This window comes from Pelodiscus sinensis, chromosome 1, assembly GCF_052426305.1.
Source record: "Pelodiscus sinensis isolate ZL-2025 chromosome 1, ASM5242630v1, whole genome shotgun sequence".
NCBI lineage: Eukaryota > Metazoa > Chordata > Testudines > Trionychidae > Pelodiscus > Pelodiscus sinensis.
The window spans coordinates 221676703-221698876 of NC_143052.1; the positions used below are offsets into that span (position 1 = coordinate 221676703).

At 39.3% G+C, this 22174-nt stretch overlaps 1 protein-coding gene across 3 annotated transcripts in view; it reads right to left on the bottom strand.

The window, feature by feature from the left end:
- The window catches only part of TBL1X (transducin beta like 1 X-linked), a 287997-nt gene extending 266088 nt beyond the window's left edge, over window positions 1-21909 (bottom strand). Inside the window, exons 1-2 of one of the 3 annotated variants that reach the window (XM_075915224.2) lie at window positions 21862-21909; window positions 20277-20341 (exon numbers count right to left, since the gene is read on the bottom strand). The gene's annotated coding sequence lies outside the window, so the exon portion shown is untranslated. Of the gene's footprint in view, window positions 1-20276; window positions 20644-21615; window positions 21802-21861 lie in introns of those variants that run through there. The other 2 variants (XM_075915214.2, XM_075915234.2) reach the window with 2 other exon arrangements.
- Between the last annotated feature and the right edge of the window lie 265 nt (window positions 21910-22174).

The following is a 22174-nucleotide window of genomic DNA, read 5'->3' on the forward strand; positions in this document are numbered from 1 at the left end:
GAAGGCAGGTGGGAGCCGGTGCTCAAAGGGAGCCGGATTAAAAGCCAGCTCCCCGCAAGCACTGGCTCCCACCTTCCCCCATTGTTCCACCCCTGCTGTTTCTGATACAAAAGCCACAGCACGGGAGGAGGGAGGGGAGGAGATGACTCTGTTGGAGCCAATACGCACAGGAAGCTGGCTTGAAAGCCGGCTTCCCATGTGTACCATCTCCCAACTGTTCCTGCTGCTCCATCAAAGGTAGCAGCAGCAGGAAGGGGCAAGAGGCTCCATAGAAGCTGGCTTAAAAGGAGGCTCCCCAACAGCCACTGGCTCCCGCCTCCCCGCCTCTTTGTTGCCTCTGATACATAGAGGCAGCAAGGATGGCACTGCTTGTAGCCATTAGGATTAACTGATGAACCCAGGCTCGTTGGTTAATCATGTAAACGACGACATGCTAACATCCCTAGTTAAAAGTAGTTTCAGACACTATTATTTGAGCTCCCTTCTGTCAATTTTCATGATTTTTCAGTTATATTTTAAATTTTTTACAAAAAAAAATCTCCATCTTGCTCTATGAAACAATCAGACCAGGGTGGGGAGGGCTGGAATGGACAGGAGGAGCCACCAAGGAAAATAGTGAATTTGACTATGCATATAAGCCTGCTTTAGCAAATATCTCCAGCTATCAGAGATGAGACACTAGGGGTACGTCTAAACTACATGGCTCCGTCGACGGAGCCATGTAGATTTGTTTGTTCGGCAAAGGGAAATGAAGCCACGATTTAAATAATCACGGCGTCATTTAAATTTAAATGGCTGCCGTGCTGAGCCGACAAACAGCTGCTAGTCTGGACACTCCCCTGCCGACATGAAAGCCCTTTATCGACCTCCCCGGTAAACCTCATCCTACGAGGCATAACGGGATGGTCGATAAAGGGCTTTCAGGTCGGCGCGGGAGCGTCCAGACTAGCACGGCAGCCATTTAAATTTAAATGAAGCCGCGATTATTTAAATCGCAGCTTCATTTCCCTTTTCCCATCAGCCTAATCTCCATGGCTCCATCGATGGAGCCATGTAGTTTAGACACACCCTAGAAGAGGAGGGCTCTAAATTATTCTTATCCAGGTGTCTAGCTGAGGGTTCTTGCCCATGTGCACAGGATCTAGCTGACTACCATATTTATGGCTGGAAAGGAATTGTTTGGCCTCTTCCCAAGTCACATTGGTAGAGACCCTGGGACAGGTTTGCTTTCCTCTGCAACATGGGTAAGATCACTTGCTGGTTTGAATGAGAGCAAATAGTGGATTCTTTGTAACTGCTTTGAGGGAGTGGGCGGTTGAAGATCTGTGGCCTGCACTGTGCAGGAGGCCAGACTAGATGATCATGATGCTCCCCCCGACCTTAGAGTCTATAAGCCTGTGAAATCCATAGAACAAACAAAATGAAGAAAGAACTATATCTATATCTACTCTCTTATAGTAATCTTAGATATGACCTGTAAACCCATTGCAGCTGTCTGGTGTCTCTGAGGTTACTGCTATCCCTTTAAATATTTTCCCCCCTTGTTCTAATAATTATATGCAGATTATTACTACAAATTTCCTTTTAGCCATTGACTGTTGGTGGTATCTCCAGCTGTGTGCATGTCACTCACGGCACATGTCACTATTGGCAGCGGAGAGCTGGAATAGCGCTGGCCACTCCATGCCCACTCAAGTTTGGCCCCTTCATTATGAGAGAAGGGCTGTGAGGCCAAACCTGAGTGAGCACACTAGGCCACAGGGCAGACTGCTGCCCCTCTTTGCTACGGCTGGCAAGCAGGCAAGGTTTGCTGTGCCAGGGCCCCGCCCAGCCTCATCTCTCTTCCAGGGGCCAACACTTCACCTGGATGGGTCAGGCTGGACAGCAGAGGCACATACTTGATAGGTGAGGTGCGGGAGCCAGTGACTGCACTGAGGATTGCTCTGCAGGGACTGACCGCATGCACCATAGGAAAAAATTGTGGGGGACTCCTGATTAATAGTATCTTGGTTATTGCAGCAGTCTTCTGGGCTCACAGAGCAGTGGCTCCCGATCATGTAACCGCTAAGATTTCATGTGGTTATACCAGTGGTTCCCAACATTTTTTATGCTGTGGACTGGCAAATCCATTCACAAACCTTTGGCAGACCAGTAACATTGTATTTGCATATATAAATATGCAAATACAATGTTACCTGACTGCCTAGCCCCAACCCAGCCCCTTGCTCCCTAGTGCCTAACACCCTTTGACCCCCCACGGCCCATGCCCTTTGACCTTTTAACCTCTGACTCCTGTAGCCCATGTCAACACCCTCTTGCTCCATGACCCCATCATGCCCTCACCCAACACCCCTTCCTCCCCGACTCCAACACTCCCCAGAACGAGGCTGCCCACCACGGGAGAGTGGCTGTTACTGCTGCATGGAAAGGGTCTCACGCTCCCTCCTTCTTCATGTTGCTTCCCTCCCAAGTGTGTCTTGCGCCCCTGTGGGTAGAGGATGGGGAGCATGAAACCCCAGCCACGTTGTTTCTTGAGGGGGTCGGAGCATGGGAGGTGCCTTCTGCTCCGCCTCCTCCTGCTGTGCCTCAGCCACCATGACTGCCGAAGCTGAGCTGCCATGAACAGCTGGCTTGAACTTTGGCAGCCACAGTGGCCCGGCAACCAGCAGGTCGTGGCCCCGCAGCAATCCGCGGCCCGGTAGTTGAGAACTGCTGCGTTATATGACTATTCACACTATCTAACATCCCTAGACTCCACCATTCAGTAAGTGTTGAAATCACTTAGGAAGTATAATAGCTCAACAATTCCTCGTCTTTTCTTTCCCTTCCCCCAAATACACACACACACCTTGGTTCTTGACTCAATGAAAGGAAGCAACCTGACAATATTTTGACAACTGCGTGTTGGTGTAGCCAAAGTCTGCCCTTGATGCCTAATACTGTTGCTATTAACCTTTTCACTAGGTTCCCAAAACATCCCCAGACAGACTGATTTGGCCACAGTAAACACATTCACAAAAGCTTCTCCTCCAGACTTCACACACAAACAAAGACACAGCTACCTAAAATATGTTTGTTCTCTATTACAGAAGATTTGCATGGACACACATCTCTTTTTAAAGGCAGGGCAGAGTAGCATGAAGTCCCCATCAATACTACAAAATGTGCTATGTATCAGAACCGATGTTTTGTGGTTGTTTTTAAACCAGTTCAGTTAAAACAGTTTTGCCACACATGTTCACGGCATAATTCTGTTCAAAGATTCTAGAGATCATTTCAAGATTAGCTAGATCTGTCTTGAGAACAATTTTCAAAAAATCATCATATTCCAACCGTGTGTGGCAAAGGAGCTGAACCATTTGAAGAATAACTTAGTAATAGTGTATTTTGTAGTGTAGATGGAGTCTAAAAATGAAAGCGAGCTAACCTATTTGAAGATTCATTTGAGTTATGTTATTTGTATTACTATCTTTTTCATAAGCCCTATGCATAGGCCCAGACAGAGTCTCCCCAATATCAGTCCTTAAAGATATCAATGTTTTGCTTCCACTCTGAAGAATCATCTAAGGACACATAAATGTTACCTTGACTGTAACGTTTGCAATGCCTGGTTCCTGCTATCAGCTGTGGGATGAATGTTAGTGGAATTTGAAACTCAAGAAGAGAGGGAGCGACAGGGATGAACTGATGAATAATTTCATACTGGTCTTTCCTGCGCACAACAGACAAAGCTACATACTTTTCCCTTGTAATATTTCCATAGCGCATTTACACAAAAGGAGCACTCCTACCTCCACTCCTCCACACCCAGACACGGCAAACTACTGCCAAATGTATCTTTCACACAAGCTTCATTTCTAGAAACTTTAAGATCTGTATGTCATGATAAAAAACACAATTTATTCCAGACTTGAGTCAATGGTACTGAAGGGCCAGCAGAAATTTTCCCCATCTCCATTTAAAGCTTTTAATAACTGATTTTTCTGATTTAAAATATCAGAGAGACAGGGTTATGTTAACATTATTACAAAACTATCTATAACCAGGCCCCATCCACTAAACTGTAAAAGACTGCAGCTAGCAATTAAGGTCCAAATCATGAAAACACATTTAACTTTGCATTCCTGAGTTACATTATTGAATTCCACTACATTTGTACATACAGGTAAGCTGCCGTAAAGTTTATGGTGTACTCCTATAATATGATGCATCTCTAGAATAATCTAAAACACATATAGTATAGCAAATATATACTTTTTTTCACAACAGAAGTTTAGTCAAACTTTCTAATATTTAACTCAAATTCATTCACCAATATACAAACACTCAACTGTTTTAATAGTTAAAAGCATAGGAGGATATGTACAATGAAGACATAGTGGTTTTGTTTTTTGTTTGAGTTTTTGGTGGTTGGTTTGGGTTTTGTTTTTTGTTAGTACCTATAAGGGGAGAGGAACCAGCCCCATTTTAAAATGGTGAAGATAAATGTGTTCATCTTTTGAGCTAAACACAGCCTTTCTCCATAGCACGTTCTATTTATCTTCTTTCAGATACAGCAACAACTGGATCAGAGCAACTGTCAATAGCAAGTGTTTGCAGCCTCATTAATAGCTACATTTTCCATGCTGAGTTCACTTTGTACATCAAGTTGACAATTTATGATCAATTCTAAATGCAGGTACTTATTCCCGAGATCACCTTCAGGCAACAATAACGAATCTGTCATCTGTTTAATTTTAGTAAAAGAGCAGAATTTTGTTTTGAAGATACCTCTCTCCACAAAATTATTTGTAGCTGTTAAGTAACATTTATAATACCAATTTCCTCTTTAAAAAAAATCACATAGCAATTAAATCCTTAAAATGGTTACTCCAGTATGTGACCACAGTAAGAAAGGTTACAGGCCCTTAACATGCTATTTTGGTACAAAACTATCAATAGCAGAATTAATGCTCTGAGAAGAATTAACATACCAAAAGCTGGTATATATGCCTTCATTTCCTACAAAACACTGCATCATCATCATCATTCGCTGCTCTGAAGGTATATTACCATAAAATAGTACAAGTTCTTCAGTATCAGAAACCTTTGCAAATTAGTTCATACCAGCCTAATGTGGCAAATGTTAACATCGCACTAACCAGTGCTCTTCATAGGAATCACACTGGATCAGAATAAAGCTTGACATTGCCATATGCTCAGGTTAAAGAGTGCTATGAAATCCTTCAGGAGCAAAACCCCTGTCTTAAGCAACACCGCAAACAACTGACAAAAAAGGGGAAACAGAACTCTCTCCTCTCTTATAAAGGGGAAACAGAACTGTATTCATTTTATTGGGGGTTACTTTGAGGTGGAAAGATCTTGTAAAATAGGAGTTTGCCTAATAACGGGTGTGACAATTTGTACAGGATTTGCTGTGTGTAACTGTGAAACTATCTGCTCTTGTTGGTCTGGGTGTGTTGGGGCAGAGGTTGTTCTCAGATGGAGGTTGTTCTCGGGTGTTGGAGGGGAGAGAGAACGGCATGAGAAACATGGGACTGAAAAGTGTATAGCTATACAAATGTTCATGTAAATGGTTTGGGGTAAAAAAATAATGTTAGGTGCTGAAATACCCTTTTTCACTGTAGATTGTAAGCTCATTAAACCAGACACCTTGCATATGAGAGTTTTAATCTATGGGTAAACCCAGTGTTCCCTGTAAGCTGGGCACTTGGGAGAGATTCAGATGCCTCTCGGCTGATAAGCAGAGTGCCCAGAGCCCACACTGACCAGGGCGGGTTGGGGAAAACCTGAAGCCCAAAGGCTTCAGTCCCAGCTGGGGAACACGAAACCTGATTCATAACACGCAGGGCTGACTCCCTCAGGCTTCAGCTTTGGGTGGTGGGATTTTGGCTTTGGCCCCCGGCATCAGGAAGTCTAAGCCTTCTCGACCCAGTCTGAGAACCATTGCTAGCTTGTATTTTAATTTGCTTGCTTTTAATTACAAGAAGGCTCCTAGGTACAACAAGAATACAAACCTAACAAATGCTGAACATTTCAAGAGCCTCCTAGAGGAAATCTTTGTAACAACTAGTAGGAAAGCCAAGTACCACCGCAACAGTAATGCACCTTACTGCAGCTTCAGCAAATGATATTAAACAAAATCAACACGGTCATCTAGCTTGTTTTCAGTAAAGGGCCTGATTGCTTCAAGCTGAGCCACTTGAGATCCTCTTCACCTACACATAATTGGACAGCATACGGAGAGCAGCTTGCATGGGTGGGAATACATTTTGCAACCACTATTATAATTTTTTAACCATACCTTTCCGAGATTTTCATGGGATGGTTTTGTTTAGTTTTTTTTTTCCCAGTTTGATTGTATGTAACTTTCCAAAGCAAAATGGAACTGATGTTAATCTGGCTTCAGTTTTCAAATTTTTTTGCCCAATGTTAGGCTCCTAACAAAGAGTGATTTTGAAAGTGACTGAGCATCCCACAGTTCCTATTCATTTTAATTGGAATTGAGTGTGTTCAGCACTCCCAAAAATAGCCAGTCAATTAAACACCTACATTTGAAAACTGTGGCCTTTAGGTTTCAAGCTTTCAGATCATGAGAAATACATGTGGTAAGGATGCAAATTATTAGCAACATATCTCGTATGAAACACACCCACTGAACAGACTGTTCTATTTATCATAAACATACAGAGGTAATGCAGTTAGCCTAAATGGAATTAGAGAATAAAGTTAAAGGGAAAGTCTGATCCTGTCTGACAGAAGCACAAAATAACCTTTGACTCCAATCCCAGTCTTTAGATTCAGGTCACTACACAACAAAGTAATACTCCATTCCTAGAGATGAAATTAAGACAAATTCCACCATGCGCTTATCCCAGTTGCTGGTGGGTCTGGCTCATACAACCACGTACATTTGAAAACTTGATCTAATGCCTCTGTTTGTTAAATGGAAGTACAACAACATGATAAGTTCCAAATAATTAACTTCCTTTAGAGAAACTGTAAGACCTGAATTACATCTCCTATCACATGTAATAGAAGAAGTCTTAAGAATCTAAATCAGGGGTCTCAAACTCTCTGCCTGCTAAATCAATGGACTGAGCATTTTTGCAATCCAGCCCAGGAGTCCTGGTTTCTTTGCTTTGGAGGAGGAGGGTGGTTGTCCGATCCCATCCTCCAACTCCTCTCCTCTCACTCAGCCTCTCCCTCTCATTGCACCCCCTTCCCTTGAGCGATGCGGTCTTGGGGCTACTGGAGGGGCACACTGCTCTTGTGAGGCAGAAATATGTTGATGGCAGAAGTGCCAAGAAATGCGATTTACACTACCAAACATTTAGTGATATGGCCATGTCACTAAAAGCTGTGTAATGTAGACAAAGCCTTAGTGCTGCATGCAGAAAATTCCTCATAGTTTGCAGAATAAAATAAATAGACCACTAAAGCTTAACACAGACATATAGGACATATCAGAATTTTAAATGCCAAGTGCTTGAAAACATATTAAGCTGACGAAGAAACTGCATAATGGATTGAAACATCCCCAAAGCAAACCAGAAAGTACACATGTACACATATGTCACATGGGAATCAAGAACGATGTAGCATCAGTTATTTGAAACAACTGGTTATCATGATAAAAATAGAAAATCTAGTTAGCAACAATATTTTGACCACGTGGCTTTCTTTCAGAAATAATCTGTTATGAAAAAAAGAATCAAATGTGACTATCTCCTTTTATAGGCAACTCCTGAAGAAGGTATCATAGTTAGAGCATTGCTAATAGCTCTGTCCTATTCTATTTTCCATGTGAATTTAACCTTTTGTCATGTGTACAGGCTGAAAAAGATATGGTTTATTACATTTCAGTTTAAGCGATTAACAGATCATTTATTAGTACTGGAGTGGTGCCCAAATGCCCCAAATCTACAAGATTGATAGTCAAAAGGAAAATATTTGGGGCCTCAAAGAGATCAGGAGCATTGCTGACTGGAATGTGTAAACACCAGGAGCCTGTTTCTCACATACGTAGTACATGAACATATCCCTGGTGTACTATCATGAACATTAAATAATGTAACTCTTATCATGCTGGGAGAGAACAGGAATTTCAGAAACTAAAACAAAAAAAATTAAAAATCCCCTAAACATTTCAAGATGCAGGCCTATAGGATTATTGAAATGAGATGAATATAGCATAGAATCATCAAAATATAGGATTGGAAGGGACCTTGAAAGGTCATCTAGTCCAGTGTTTCTTAACTTTTTGAGACCACAGAACACCAAACAATAATATTTTTTTATGCAGAACACTTATGAAAATGTTCTTTAAAAAGAAATTGTTGTCAGACAAAAAAAGACAAAAACAAAGAAGTAACAAAAACAAAGACGAGGTCGCGGCACATCTGCGAGTTGTTCACGGAACACCAGTGTTCCGCGGAACATAGTTTAACATTGATCTAGTCCATCTTCTTCTCTCCCGCTTCTGTCCACCTTTACAGAGCTAGGACTAGAGTTGATTGTCCCTGACAGATGTCTAAAAATGCCCAATAACCACAGGTTTTATTGGTAACCTATTCCAATATGCAATTACCCTTGTAATTAGAAAGTTTGTTCGTAACATCTAACCTAAATCTCCCTTTTTGTAGATTCAACCAACTACTTCTAATGCTGCCTTCAGTGGGTATGGGGAACAGTTGATTACTGTCCTTGTTGTAACACCCTTTGGGAACGTCTAGATAGCGGAGCTATTTCGGGATACCTTTGGTATCCAAAATAGCTATTCTGTATCCTTTTACATGTGCCCATTATTTCAGAATAGATTCCGGCATCCCTGTAACAGTGTTCCACAAGGCATAAGGGATGTCTTGAAATAACGTGTTATTTCAAAATTGTGCACTGTGTAGACAACGCCAAAGTTCAAAATAAGCTATTTTGAAATACATTTGAAATAAGGGTGCTGTCTAGATGAACCCTTAGTGTACTTGAAGACTTATCAGGTCCCCCTTAGTTTTCTTTTCTCAAGACTCAACATGCCCAGTTTTTTTAAACTTTCCTCACAGATCAGGTTTTCTAAACCTTTGATCATGTTTTCTGCTGTCCTCTGGACTCTCTCCAATTTAGAAGATTTGAGCCTAAACTGATATTAGAGGTGGTATTGAGGCAAAAGAGGATCACTAGAGTAGGCTGATGAAGTGACAGTCCTCCTGATAAGCATAGGTGGAAAGATTCCAAATGATCATATCTACATTATTTTTTGTACATTTTGATAAAGATCAGTCAGAGGATTCTGTTACTAGGCTCTGCTTCAGCAGTGCAGACAGAGAACCATCCCATGAAAGAGAAAGGGTTTTTCTATGGAAATATAAAGAATGTAACAATACTCAAATCCTGTAAATTTTGGTATAAACTGCAACATATAAAACCAGAGTTTATGACTTACACAGTGTCATGTATGTGCAGACACTGTCCTTGAGGAGCTAACAGGCAGATAATAGGCATTAACGTTACTGTTATTTACATTGGTCTGCAAATGTACAAAGCAAGGAAAACAACCAGTACTCCACAAAGGTGATACAAGAATAGAAAATGGCAATGAAACAGTACATGAATTGGTTACAACTTTGTGATATTTGAAAATCCAAAAGAAAAAGCAGCAAAAGAATTTGGAGAACTTAAAAAAAAATACAACTGAACACAACTAAAAAACCCAGCTGACTTGAACATGTAAGTGGGAGGATTGTCATGTGATTTACAGACAGTAGCTCACAAGCTAAAGAAACAGATCTAATCAAAATAAAGTTTACTCTTCAAACAACCACTGTATTTTCACTTTGCTGACCTCATGAATGCAGTAGGTCAACACTCAAAAAGCATCCCCAGATCATTTCAGATTGAGTTCTGGTTTTAATGAGATATGGTTAAGTTTTTTCAGTGGAATGTTTCAAAAAAAACCTGAAAGTGTCAGTAACTTCAGCCTAATATGCAATATACATGTGAGCAGAAGTGAGAAGGATAACAGAAGCTGGCCATACAGAAGAGATGTTTTAGGTCATGGAGTGCATATTCTTACACAGTTCAATGTTAAACAGACTGGAAAAGATACCATTGGCCTGGGATTCCAAAGTATAGAACAAGTAAGCAATTATAATTTATATATATATATATATATATATATATATATATATATATATATATATATATATATATATATATATTCATGGACAAAAAGGTTCATTAAGGCAGTGGTAAGAATGTAAATAATTAAACATTAATTTTTGTACAATTATCAGAGGAATATTCAGATTACCAAAATAAATGTTTTGAAGTCAGAAAATGCATTGTTAAGATTAGACAAAAAAGTTTAACTCTCCCTTTGTACCATTGCACGCTGCCTACCAAATGGCAATACAGGTTGAATGACTTTTACAAATCACATTAGTGCATGATAGCCTTCATATGAATACTCCATATAGCCCATAGACATTCTGACCCTTCTCTGTCCTTCCTGGAATTAGTGAGATCTCAGTATTTATCACCAAGAAATACATCATCTATGGAAGAACGATTAGGAAAAAGCTAGATTCTGAAAAGAGCACTACAAAGTCAGACTTCTGGGTCCACATGGAGTTTCCCTGGTTTCTGTGGAGCTCCGCCCATGCTGAGTCAATTGCAGAATTTGGGCCATAGTTCGATATCAAAGGTGCCTTATGATGATTATACATTTTTATCCCCAAATGTTCTCAATTGACATTTATTGCAAAATATTAAGTCTGTACAAGATTAGTAATGGCAAACTTGCTGTTTGTATAAATTTAAATACAATGGGGTACAGCTCTTGTGTTGTCTACAGTATAAATCTCAAAGTACATTGCTGGCACTCAAATAAGAAGAGCCTGCAAAACAGTTAATGGAGATTATATATGAACCTCATGCTCCCTTCATGAAAGGGAGTATAAGCAAGGGAGAGAAAAAAAATACCTCCTCTGCTATAACCTGTAACTCAGAAGTTAATCAGACAAGCAGTTTTCTAACAGTCAAAATAAAAGTCTTCTCCAGCTCATGATAAAGGATGTAAATTTTCAGGATAAAAGGAGCTGTTTTTGTTAGGGGAGGAGGGGAAGAACAGACAGCAGGATTGGTACAGATACTTCTACTGTCTTAATTATAGTTACCATAGCTCAATAATACATAAAGGGTACATGTAAATATACCTGCAAGAGTAGCTATACAGGAAAAGAAAGGACAAATGTACAAAAGAGGAGACCAAGTTTAAATTCTAATTTTAGCTTTTCTTTTCATTTGCAAAGTGAGAAAGGAAAATCATTAAGAGGTATATATTATATAATCAGAAATTTCCAAACAGGGAGTCTCCCGCCTGAGTCCAAAAGGGTTGTGATATATACATATCTGAAGGAGATAATGTTTCATTTCAATTTTTAGCTATTGCCTGAAAAACTTAAGAATAAAGGGTCTATAGAATTAAAGCAAGAATTCAGGAGTCTTTAGCTACTTAATTAAAAAAAATAGAAAAAAAAGTATTCACAGAACCAACCAAGAGCCTGTACCACAAACCCTTGCACGTGGGCCTTGAACCTGCAAAAATTTCTATGCATGAAGCCAATTCACATATACAGAATGAAAAAAACAACTGTTTGGAGGCCTGGGGCCATCACTACAATGGGATCACTTGGATATGTCAGGACTAGTTGGTCAAGTAAGAATCTGCAGGACTGGAACATAAATTCACACTATGTATTGGGTTCTCCTTCACTTGATATCAGTCACATCTTGGGGGGAGGGGGGAGCCTAGAGCAGAGACAAAGCCTGCTAAACTGGACTGTCCCCTTTATGACTCCCTGAGGTCATGAAGGAATATCAGTAGCCACTTAGCATCATCTCTAGTGTCTTTTAGCCAAGGAAAGAATTGAGATGCATCTTGATGGAGTTTAACAAAATAAAGCAACAGGAACTATTAAAAGCCTATAAAGGAGACAAAGTTTTATTTATTTTTGACATCTTTCTAAAATAGTTTACAACTTGGCAGGGGAGGATCTGGAGTGTGTTTTCATACAAATATCATGTTTTTAATAAACTGGCAGTAACAATTAGCATTTTTTATTTACAATCTTTAAAATGCTTTACAAACATTAACTGATCCTAGCACAGGAGTGCTGGAACCATTTTTACAGCGGGGGTGCTGAGTGCCACTGAAACAAACTGTAAATCCTGTATATGATGGAAACCACATCAAGTCGGGGGGAGGGGAGACTGTGCCCCACACTCTTAGTTCCAGCAACTAAGTCCTAACAATTCTGAGAGACAAAGTCAGTAAGGGTACGTCTACACAGCTATTTTCTGTTATCCCAAAATAGCGTTCTGTGCATCTTAATAGCAAGCCCATTATTTTGAAATACATTCAAAATAACAGGCTTGCTATTCAATGTCCTGTAACCTTGTTGCACACGGATTAAGGGACTCATTGGAATAGCACTCTATTTCAAAATTAGCACTGTGTGGCCAGTGCCAAATTTCGAAATAGGCTATCTCGAAATAAGCTATGCAACTGTTGTAGCTCAAATTGCATAGCTTATTTCGAGCTGTGCATTACTGTGTAGATGTACCCTTAATATCCACTATAAAATGTGAAAGTGTGTTCCCAACTAAGAGTCTTGTAAAGATGATCTGGAACACATTTTCCCTTAAAAGTGTTATTTTATTAGAAATTCAACACACACAAAATATCTATTATGTTGCCTGCTAAAGATTCATGAAAAACAGAACATTTTTAAAAAACACCTAAAAATCTAAAAGAAAAAGTCAAAGACAAGCTGTTAGCTGAAAAATCTGGCACCATACAAAGTCAACCAGTTGTGAAAAATCACAAATAATTTGGTGTGATTGTTGAGGAAACTGCTAGACTCAAATAGGGCTTTCTGATTGGTCTATTTCATAAGTGCACAAAGGCAGGGCTAGAAAGGGTTACGTGATTTTTGTTAGTCAGAAGGTACCAGATAGACATGCATGGAAACTAATCTCTACAAAGCAGGTATAGAGTTGGCACCATCTGAGCTAGGCTTTTCCACCCTACCTTTGTCAGTGACCTCCATCCATGGTCATGAAGGAATACCAGGTAAATGGATAATTTAGCTTCTCTACCTATTCAGACCTTGCCTCTACTGAGGCTGCCAGCAAGAGTGTTAATCCTGGAGAGGTGGGGGTTGGGCATTTTCTGTCCACTAGAATTGGATTGAAACCAACTGGTGTATACCTGTAAGCCAATTTAGAACTGCTGAAATTTGTTTTTAATCAAACCCCTTAATTCATATGGGATACTGGCTTCCTATGAATGCATGTTTTTACTTAATGTTACAAAACAAACAACAACTTGTGTACATACATCTCACAGTACACTGGAAAGGCTAGTACCTTTGGCAGCCTTCTTGAATCATTCTGCTGTAGATCACTGGAATATGTTGAAATCACTATAACTCAGTGTACTTTTTCATGCATAAACTTTATGTAATAAAGACTACATATGTGCTGATCATGATACTATGATAGCGTCCTTTCATCAGTGCTATCATGCCTCTGGATTATTCATTTTTAAAATATTAAATTATAAATGGCTGGCTTTTACTACTAAACTACACAGATTACTCTCCACGGTGACTCTTCTTCTGACCTAGGATTAATGAATAGCTGATAATGCTGAATTGCACAATACAGCAGAAACCAAAGTTAAGTGTCCAGTGTAATTTGCTGAGTTCCAAAATGGAGCATAAAAATTGTGTTATTCTGCAGAGTGACAAAGAGAATCTCTTCCTGTTTATTTTCTTAAAGAAAAATTTAAATGGTATTTTCTAAATGTCATTTAAATGCTTGAAATGACTTTGCAGCTTCATTGAATTAATAATGTATCTGCCAGTGTGGGAAGTTGTGCTTCACTAAAAAAAACAAAACTCAAAGTTCAATGTTACCGTATTTTCCCACCGGAGAGATTTCTGTGTGTAAAATTATATGTTCTGAAACATACTTGAAGCCTTGTATGATGTGAAGACAAGACACAAGGTATATTACAACAAAAACCAGGAGCCAAGAGAATGAAATATAGGTCAGATAATGAACTCTAGTTTAGAATAATACTACTCTAGTTATTAGTAAAAAATGCTGCTTAAAAAACAGACAGACAACAAACCCACATCAGTCTACCCTACAGTGGAAGAGAGAAAAGGTAAACCACACATTAGTACAGTACAACTGAAATTGATGAGGCTTAAGGATTTTGACAAGTGCACATCTAACTATTTGTACACTGTTAGAACAGCTGTATTTTCTAGTCTTACACAGGACATAGCTCTTACCAATTGACACATCTGGTGCACCTTGTACTTTTTGATAATAAAATTAGTTAACTTCAATACCTAAGTGAATATATATTTACTAGAAGATTTACCCTGCTTGCCTGGGTCGTTAACTCAAGTAATTTTTATTTTTCTTCATTTAAAGAACATTGCTTTGTGGTGGGACTAGGGATGAAGGGTTCAGTAAGCAGGCTGCCCCGGGGAGAGAGGGCTACCCCAGGCTTCTCTCGCCACAGCAGCTTGGGGCCAGGTGAGAAGTACTCCTACAGCTTCTATGGGCACAGCTGGAGGAGAGAGTCCTGGGTCATCTGTCCCCTGCAGTACCAAGCCAGAGTGAGGAATATAGCAAATTGTGCACTTTCCCCTTGCTCCCTGATTAATGGGACTAGCCAGCAATGTCCCCATATGAATAGAAAGGGGGAGCTCCCACTCCCAGCCCTGTCCTCCCTAAAAGATGCCTGGTAGTGGGAGGACGCGGCTCCAGCCAGCCCCTTTCACCTGCCTGGTGATTCTGTCTCTTTTCTGTTTCGTTTATGCATCTCTGTATAAATTGGCGGGAGAAAAGGGGAAGAGCTTCAGCCCCTCGCCCATGCACAACCAAACCCTGACCTTGTTTTAAGTCAGAAAAACATAAGAGAAAACTGCATACTAAATTTGGTGGTCCTAGCTCTTACCATTTAGGAGGAGTTCTTGGACAGACAGACACACACGCTCACAGACAAACTCTCTCAAATATCTTGTAGAGGAAATGCATCTACATAAGGCATTCAAAGTAACTACCCCTCTTCCATTATAGATCCTTTACTAGATACACACCTTTTAGGTTATATGAATGCCATTCTTGGTTGAAGTAAGATTGCATTATATCCTAAACTGAACTCTACTTAGCCATTATTAATACATTTGAAATACTTATTACACCACAGTCTCAATTTAAATAGGACACACCAGACAAATATCGATTGTTTAATCACATTACTTGACCTCCTTAACTTGCAATACTGACATTCTGATGCTCCCTTCTGTTGAGACCTGTGCGAAGTCAACAGAAAATAATCCGAGTCTATCAGATACTCCTACATCCAAATCTCTTACCCAGCCTGTGTCATTTTGGCAACATAATTAATCGGAACAAGGCGACTGGGTTGGGTACCCACAGACTTATATTTCTCAGTCTTCAGCAAATGGAGGCATAGCCAAATACTGATGCAATGCAATATTTATTAAGGCTATGACATCACTGAAACCAAGGACAAAGCAGATACATGAGTGAAAAGTAATATGAGGGACAAAATGATCTTTGGCCTCTCTTACCTAAGTAGGCTTAGCATCGTTAGAATTTAGATGTATAGTTCTGTATATGGATCTATCAATTCTTGTTTTTAATTTTTAGATGTTTATCAATTTAAATTTCCACAGCTGTAATAAATCACAGAGGAGTCATACAATAATTATTTAATGACAGGCATTAAGATTAAAAAAGATGAGGTTTCGTAGCCATTAACACACAAACGGGCAACATTACACGTCAAAACAAACATGGTAAATATCCTTATATTAAACTCTAATAAGTTCTCAGGAAAAGTAAAAACACTTATTTGTAAATTTCTATCATTGTCCATTGAAATATTTTTGCATCTCAATGTGTACAGTGAAATCTACATTTACCAACAAAAACTGAATCCTTCCAAACCTACATGTAAGTTTAGACCTGAATCTGAAAGAGGTAAGACAAACAGCTTATAAAATCAGGTTTCATGCAGCTCTGTAACTACCATGTTTAGTAGGTACAACTTCAAATCTCTGTGAGGATATGTTCTGTTTGATATGAGAGAAAGTGATGGGCAATATTATCCTTTCCTTATAAAAATAGACATCCTTACTTCCACATAGGTACAGTACAAATGGGACATCTCATATTCTTAACACATTATATAAATCACATAAATCAATTTTAAATGAAATCCCACAATATTAACTTTCAGATGTGCACAAATACCCTATACAATGCTTAGTCATCTACTGAAGGGGAGAAGAATGACCCAAAGCCACATTTTCACCTTCAAATATTTCTCTCAGATTTACTCAAGTTAAAATTATGTATATTCAGAAGAGGTTGTTATTCCTAGGCAGGGCTGTAGTTTCAGTGTTTTTGTTTAATTTCAACAAACTTGTCCAAGTAGGCCATTAGATAGAAACCTATAAATGGTACCCAAGGGCTCTGTGTTCTTGCTGCAAAGAGGTCAACTATTTCTTCTAACTAAAAATAGTCTGAGGAGTGGGGGGAGGGAGAACTGAAGTTTAATTTAGCAACTGAAAAACAGTTTACAAAATAATTTTCATCACGAGGCAAGATGGAAGTAATGAAAAAAAAATAGCCCATGCCTGCTCATGAGAGTTAAAAATTATTTGTGATTTTATAAGGCTGGTTGGAGTATAACTAGCACATAATTTAAAATAGTACTACAAATTAAAATAATAAAAAATAATGAAACCTGAAGGCAGGCAAAATGCACAGCAGAGAATAGGCAAATCTACTCCTTCTCCAGAGTGAATGGACTTATTAACTGGGGCACTCTACGGCTGTTTTAATATCCTGCGAAAAGAAAAATAGAGACAATGGTTTCCAATGGACAGAACACAGTACTGGAGAATTAGTTCTGGCAGAGTTCTGTTCCAGCTCTGCCGCTGTCCTCTATAACCTCAAGCAAGTTACTTCACCTCTCTCTGACTGTGTCTAGACTGGCCAGTTTTTCCAGAAAATCAGCCACTTTTCCGGAAAAACTTGCCAGCTGTCTACACTGGCCACTTGAATTTCCACAAAAGCACTGACGATCTCATGTAAGATTGTCAGTGTTCTTGCGGAAATACTATGCTGCTCCCGTTCGGGCAAAAGTCCTTTTGCGCAAAAGGGCCAGTGTAGACAGCCCAGATTTGTTTTCCGCAAAAAAGCCCTGATCACGAAAATGGCGATCAGGGCTTTTTTGCGGAAAAGCGCATCTAGATTGGCATGGACGCTTTTCCACAAAAAGTGCTTTAGTGGAAAAGCGTCCGTGCCAATCTAGACGCTCTGTTCCGAAAATGCTTTTAACGGAAAACTTTTCCGTTAAAAGCATTTCCGGAAAATCATGCCAGTCTAGACGTAGCCTCTGTGTATCTGTTTCCCCATTCATCCTTTGGCTTGTCTATAACTCTTCAAGGTGGAAACATTCTCCTAGCATGTGTTCAGTTGAGGGCCAAACAAACAAACTTACTTCAGAGCAAATCAGCTGGAGCGTAAATTCTATCACCCAATTTGAAAACAGTAGGAAATGACAGAAAGTATTAAAAGAGGGATGACCCAGGGACCAAGCACTACCATGCAAAATTTCAAGGTCAATTTTCCCAGCCTGGTGCCTCTCTCTTCAGACAGCTGGAGCTCAGAATACTGCTGAGTTTTCTAATATACCTCAACATTGTCCTGTCTAGACCACTAAGGAACAGTATTATTTCATACAAAATAATGCCTCATCCAGCATTTTTAAGATTCAGAGATGTGAACCTTTGAGAACTGCTGCAGTCTAACGATATACCGCTTTGAGGGACCAGTCCGGTTCTGACCCTGTAATCCCAGAGATGGGGGAAAAACTGATAAATAAGTGGGAGAATAGAAAACGGGAAAAATTGTCAGAGAGGACACCTTAGTGCTCTGAGAAAAGTTCTTCTCCACCATACTCAAAACTCAAGAGTATAAAAACCGAGCCTTATAAAAGGCTTCCAAGGGTTTTATGATCCATAGAATCAAATAGAAAGAAGGAGACATCCCAATATCATTATGATAAATGTAGGATATATAAGTAACCTACTCTGAGAGGAGTGGGGTTGGATACAGAAGACAACTTGTTTTCAAAGATTTCTTCTCCTAAGGGCAATTGGACTATTGTGCAGCTGCCAATGTTTATATGCATGTATAATTATTTACCCTCTTTAGTACCAACACAAACTTTTTAATCTTAAAAATGGTCTGGTTGTTCTTTAGCTTTTTGAAACACTTATTGTGAGATGCAGTAGCTCATTTCAGATCTCTGCCAGTTTTACTATTGCTGCATATAGCCCAAGAAAGGCTTAATATATTTTTAATATGTGAGAGAATGTCTATTTATTTGTCCACCCCCACTGCCATATCTTCAGGAGAAGGGTTCCCCATTTGAATATGACCGTATTTGTGATGTTGCAATTGTTAACTGTCGTTTAAGAAAAAAAAGAAAATGAAGAAATCTGAAATGCTGCCCTTGCGCCAATCCTGTTGGATATCACAGCAAAAAGGAATTATTTAATTTGAAAACTGTGAGGTATCTCCAAGTTTGGTAAACAGTTTGCCCAACTAAGAGGCCTAAATCCACCATGTGCTGTTATGTAGTAAGCAAGGTTTACTGCGTTTAATCTTGTGTATGCTGTGTGAGCAGTCTTAGCTAACAAATGGGTCAAGGAAGAAAGATGTGACATTAGGAGCCTTCTGGTATAATAATTCTTACACTTTTTTTTTCCATTTCATGTGGCCCTATGAAACTGATTGCTTTTTCCCTCTCCCTTCTGCTTTAAAACTGAATTGTATGTAATGGGGAGGGGGGAACATACCAATAATACAAAATCTTTGGCCACGAAGGTGAAATATCTTCTAAGACAACATACAGAGGCCTTATTCAGACTTTAAGAGAAAATAGTATTCACTCTAAGTCCAACTTTAGGGTGTGGTTTTGTGTGCAATATGCCTATTTGAGAACTGAACATGTAATTAAATAGGCCAAGGGTCATTAGCATGACATACTGCAATACTACTTGACCTCACACCCTTTTAAAACAAAATAAACCAAGTGCTGAGATCACAACAGCAACACAAAATAGGAAACAGAATCAATAAAAGGATTATAGTGGGGAGGAAGGTGCCCACTAGCCTCCTGTAGTGCTGAGTACCTATGCTAGGCACACTAACTTAGTGAAGTGTCTTTCTTGTCTGAATGTGTTGATGATACATGATCAAGCATGTATTATTTTTGCCTCAAAATACATGCAACAGGTCTGCAATTCTGTTTTCTTGCAAACCCTGCTGTATTCGGCTTGTAATAGAAGTCACACTGAATATTTCTCCCCTAATGCCAGCACTGGCCCATCACTATGTTAAAGGATTGTTTTTAAGTTAGATGACAGCATTGCATATAGAAATAAAAATTAGCGTAGTTACCTACTTGGAGCTAAACTTCGATTTACAGGAGTGATCAACTCCTGTGCTTGGTGATTCGAACACTAGATGAATGGGATTCCCCTCCCCCACCGTGGGTTGTGCAAACTCCACACACTACAGTAGGCATACATTTTATTTTGTTAGTGAAATACTAAGGGAAATTTGTGTGTGTTAAGGCTAAGTTATCATTTCAAAAACTCTCCTCCAAACTCACTAAGCCTTCCCCTGCACAAATCACATATAACCAAAAAACAAATACACCTACAACACAAAAACAACCAAGTCTTCTTTCCCACATTCAGAGGAACATTTCTAAAGCCACATTTTGTTACTACTCCCTGTATTAATCAGGGTTTAGAAACTCCAGCAGAATTAACATTCATAATAAACCTTTCAACAATGCAAGACTTTCTAGCCTGTTCCAATGATTTTAGGGTAAAACATACACACACAAATTCAAGGCACACTTGAAAGAAACACACACAGAAAATGTGGGAAATCCTAAAAGAAACACACTCATAAATCTCATAGACTCAGATACAAAAGAAACAAATAATAATAAGAAGGAAACACGAGGAAATTGATTGCATACGCTGAAATATATGGCAAAGGCAAGCCGTTTTAATCACTAAATTGCATGTCAGAGACGCACACAAAAAGGTCCAAATGATGAATAATCAGTCCTCCAAACTCACCTCACTCAACGTGTATTAAAGGCACAGCTTTCACTTCTGGAAACAGCAGAGAAAAGCCTCAACTTCTGCAAGAAACACACACAGGGAGACTTTTTCACTTGCAGTACATGGTGTAACTCTTCTTTTCCTAGGTCCCAGCAAGCGTTAAAGGAGACTGTAAATCCCACCACACACACACACACACTCCTCCTCCTCCTCCACCCAGCAAAATCAAAAGGAAGTCCCAGAGAGTGGGAAGAGGAAAATGGAAAGTTTTTGGTGCGGAATGGCGGTCAGGAGGTGCTGCTGCTGCTCACTACTTCATTAGCAGAGTTAATGTGTTTGGTGTGAGTGTGTGTCAGGCTTCCAGGGACAAGCAGCAGCAGGACTGAAAGAAAGACACACAGAGATAGTCAGTGACCTGGGGGGGAGGGAACCAGCCACATTGACCTGAACTAGGGAAGATAGAAAAAATCCCCTTTCAATACCTCTCCCTTCTTCCAAAATCAGTTTCTACTCTTCACCCCAAAAAACTTCAAACAACAAAAATACTCCCACCCAAAAATGCTTTGTTTTTTCTTCTAAGTACCTAAGGTAATTTGTTTGTCACTTAAAGCTTATTTTCGTCATTAATTTGAAACCCAGGGTTGTTGGTTTTTTTAAATAAACCCTCCCCCATCTAGTAGAAAAACGAAATATTAACCCTGTGGACTCAAGCAAATATATATATATATATCTCAAAGATGCATGAACATTGCTCTCCCCTCTGCACACACAGCTTGTCTGAGATTGTGTGTACATAGATATGTTATATTTTCATTAAAGTCTGGGGGCAGTTTAGTTTGCATTGATTATATTACATTATGCATTAGTGTACACTATTATTATTTTGCAAGTTTCGGACTGCTGGAAGTATCTTCGGATTTCAAATCTGAAAATATTTGCAAAAATCTGTTTTTAAAAAGACAATTTGAAATAAATCCAACGTATATTTCCACAATCCTCCAAAGAAATAGATCTGGTAGTAATGTCTAGTTGTTGAACACCAAACCATTCATGTGTTAACCCAATTGGAAACAAACTCCAAAACCAGCTTCTATTTTTCTACCTATTCCAATTTTTAAGTGTTTCCCTCTGTAATATGCCAGACAGCAAGATCCTGATTCTCAGTAATCTGAAATATAACAATCTGATCAAAAGACAATGGGTGTTTTTCAAATTTTAAAATAGCTGGGAACTAAGCAATCAAAAAAGAGAACATAAGCAAAAATAAATACTTATATATCTTACTATAACACATGAGTGAGGTAAAACTAATGTTTTCATAACATTATTAGAGCACATTAAAATATGGACTTACACAGTCTCCATAATTGTGAATCAGCAGAATGGATTTTATTATGTATCAGTTGAAATTCAACACCCCCAAAAATGATGTTTCTTTTGCCTTGAACATGCCCTTCTTATTTTTTCTCTGGATTTGTACAGCTTGATACTGAGATATTACATTCAATCGAGAAAAGAAGGGAGCAATACAAAAACCAATGCAAGTAAATGATGCAACATTGCCCTGCTTACATGTGCTTCCCTTCCCCCAACCTCTTACTGGTGAGAGTGCTGTGTTTTTTCCGCCTGTAGAGTCACATCGTGGTTGATTGATTCTCCTTTCGCCTTGCTCAGTCATTCAGCTTTGGAAAGTAAATAACAAGTTGACATCATTACAGCTCTCTGCATTACTGTGACACATTCCTCTACTACCACACGTTGTCTATTAGCTGCGCAATAAAACCAACTCTTTCAAGACTGGGATTCCAGTGTTTCCTTGCTTGCTCTGGCACAGCACAAAACTTTGTAAACAGAATACTGCTGTGTTTGAAACATAACATGCTTAACTAGTATCAATATTTTAAATTATAAAA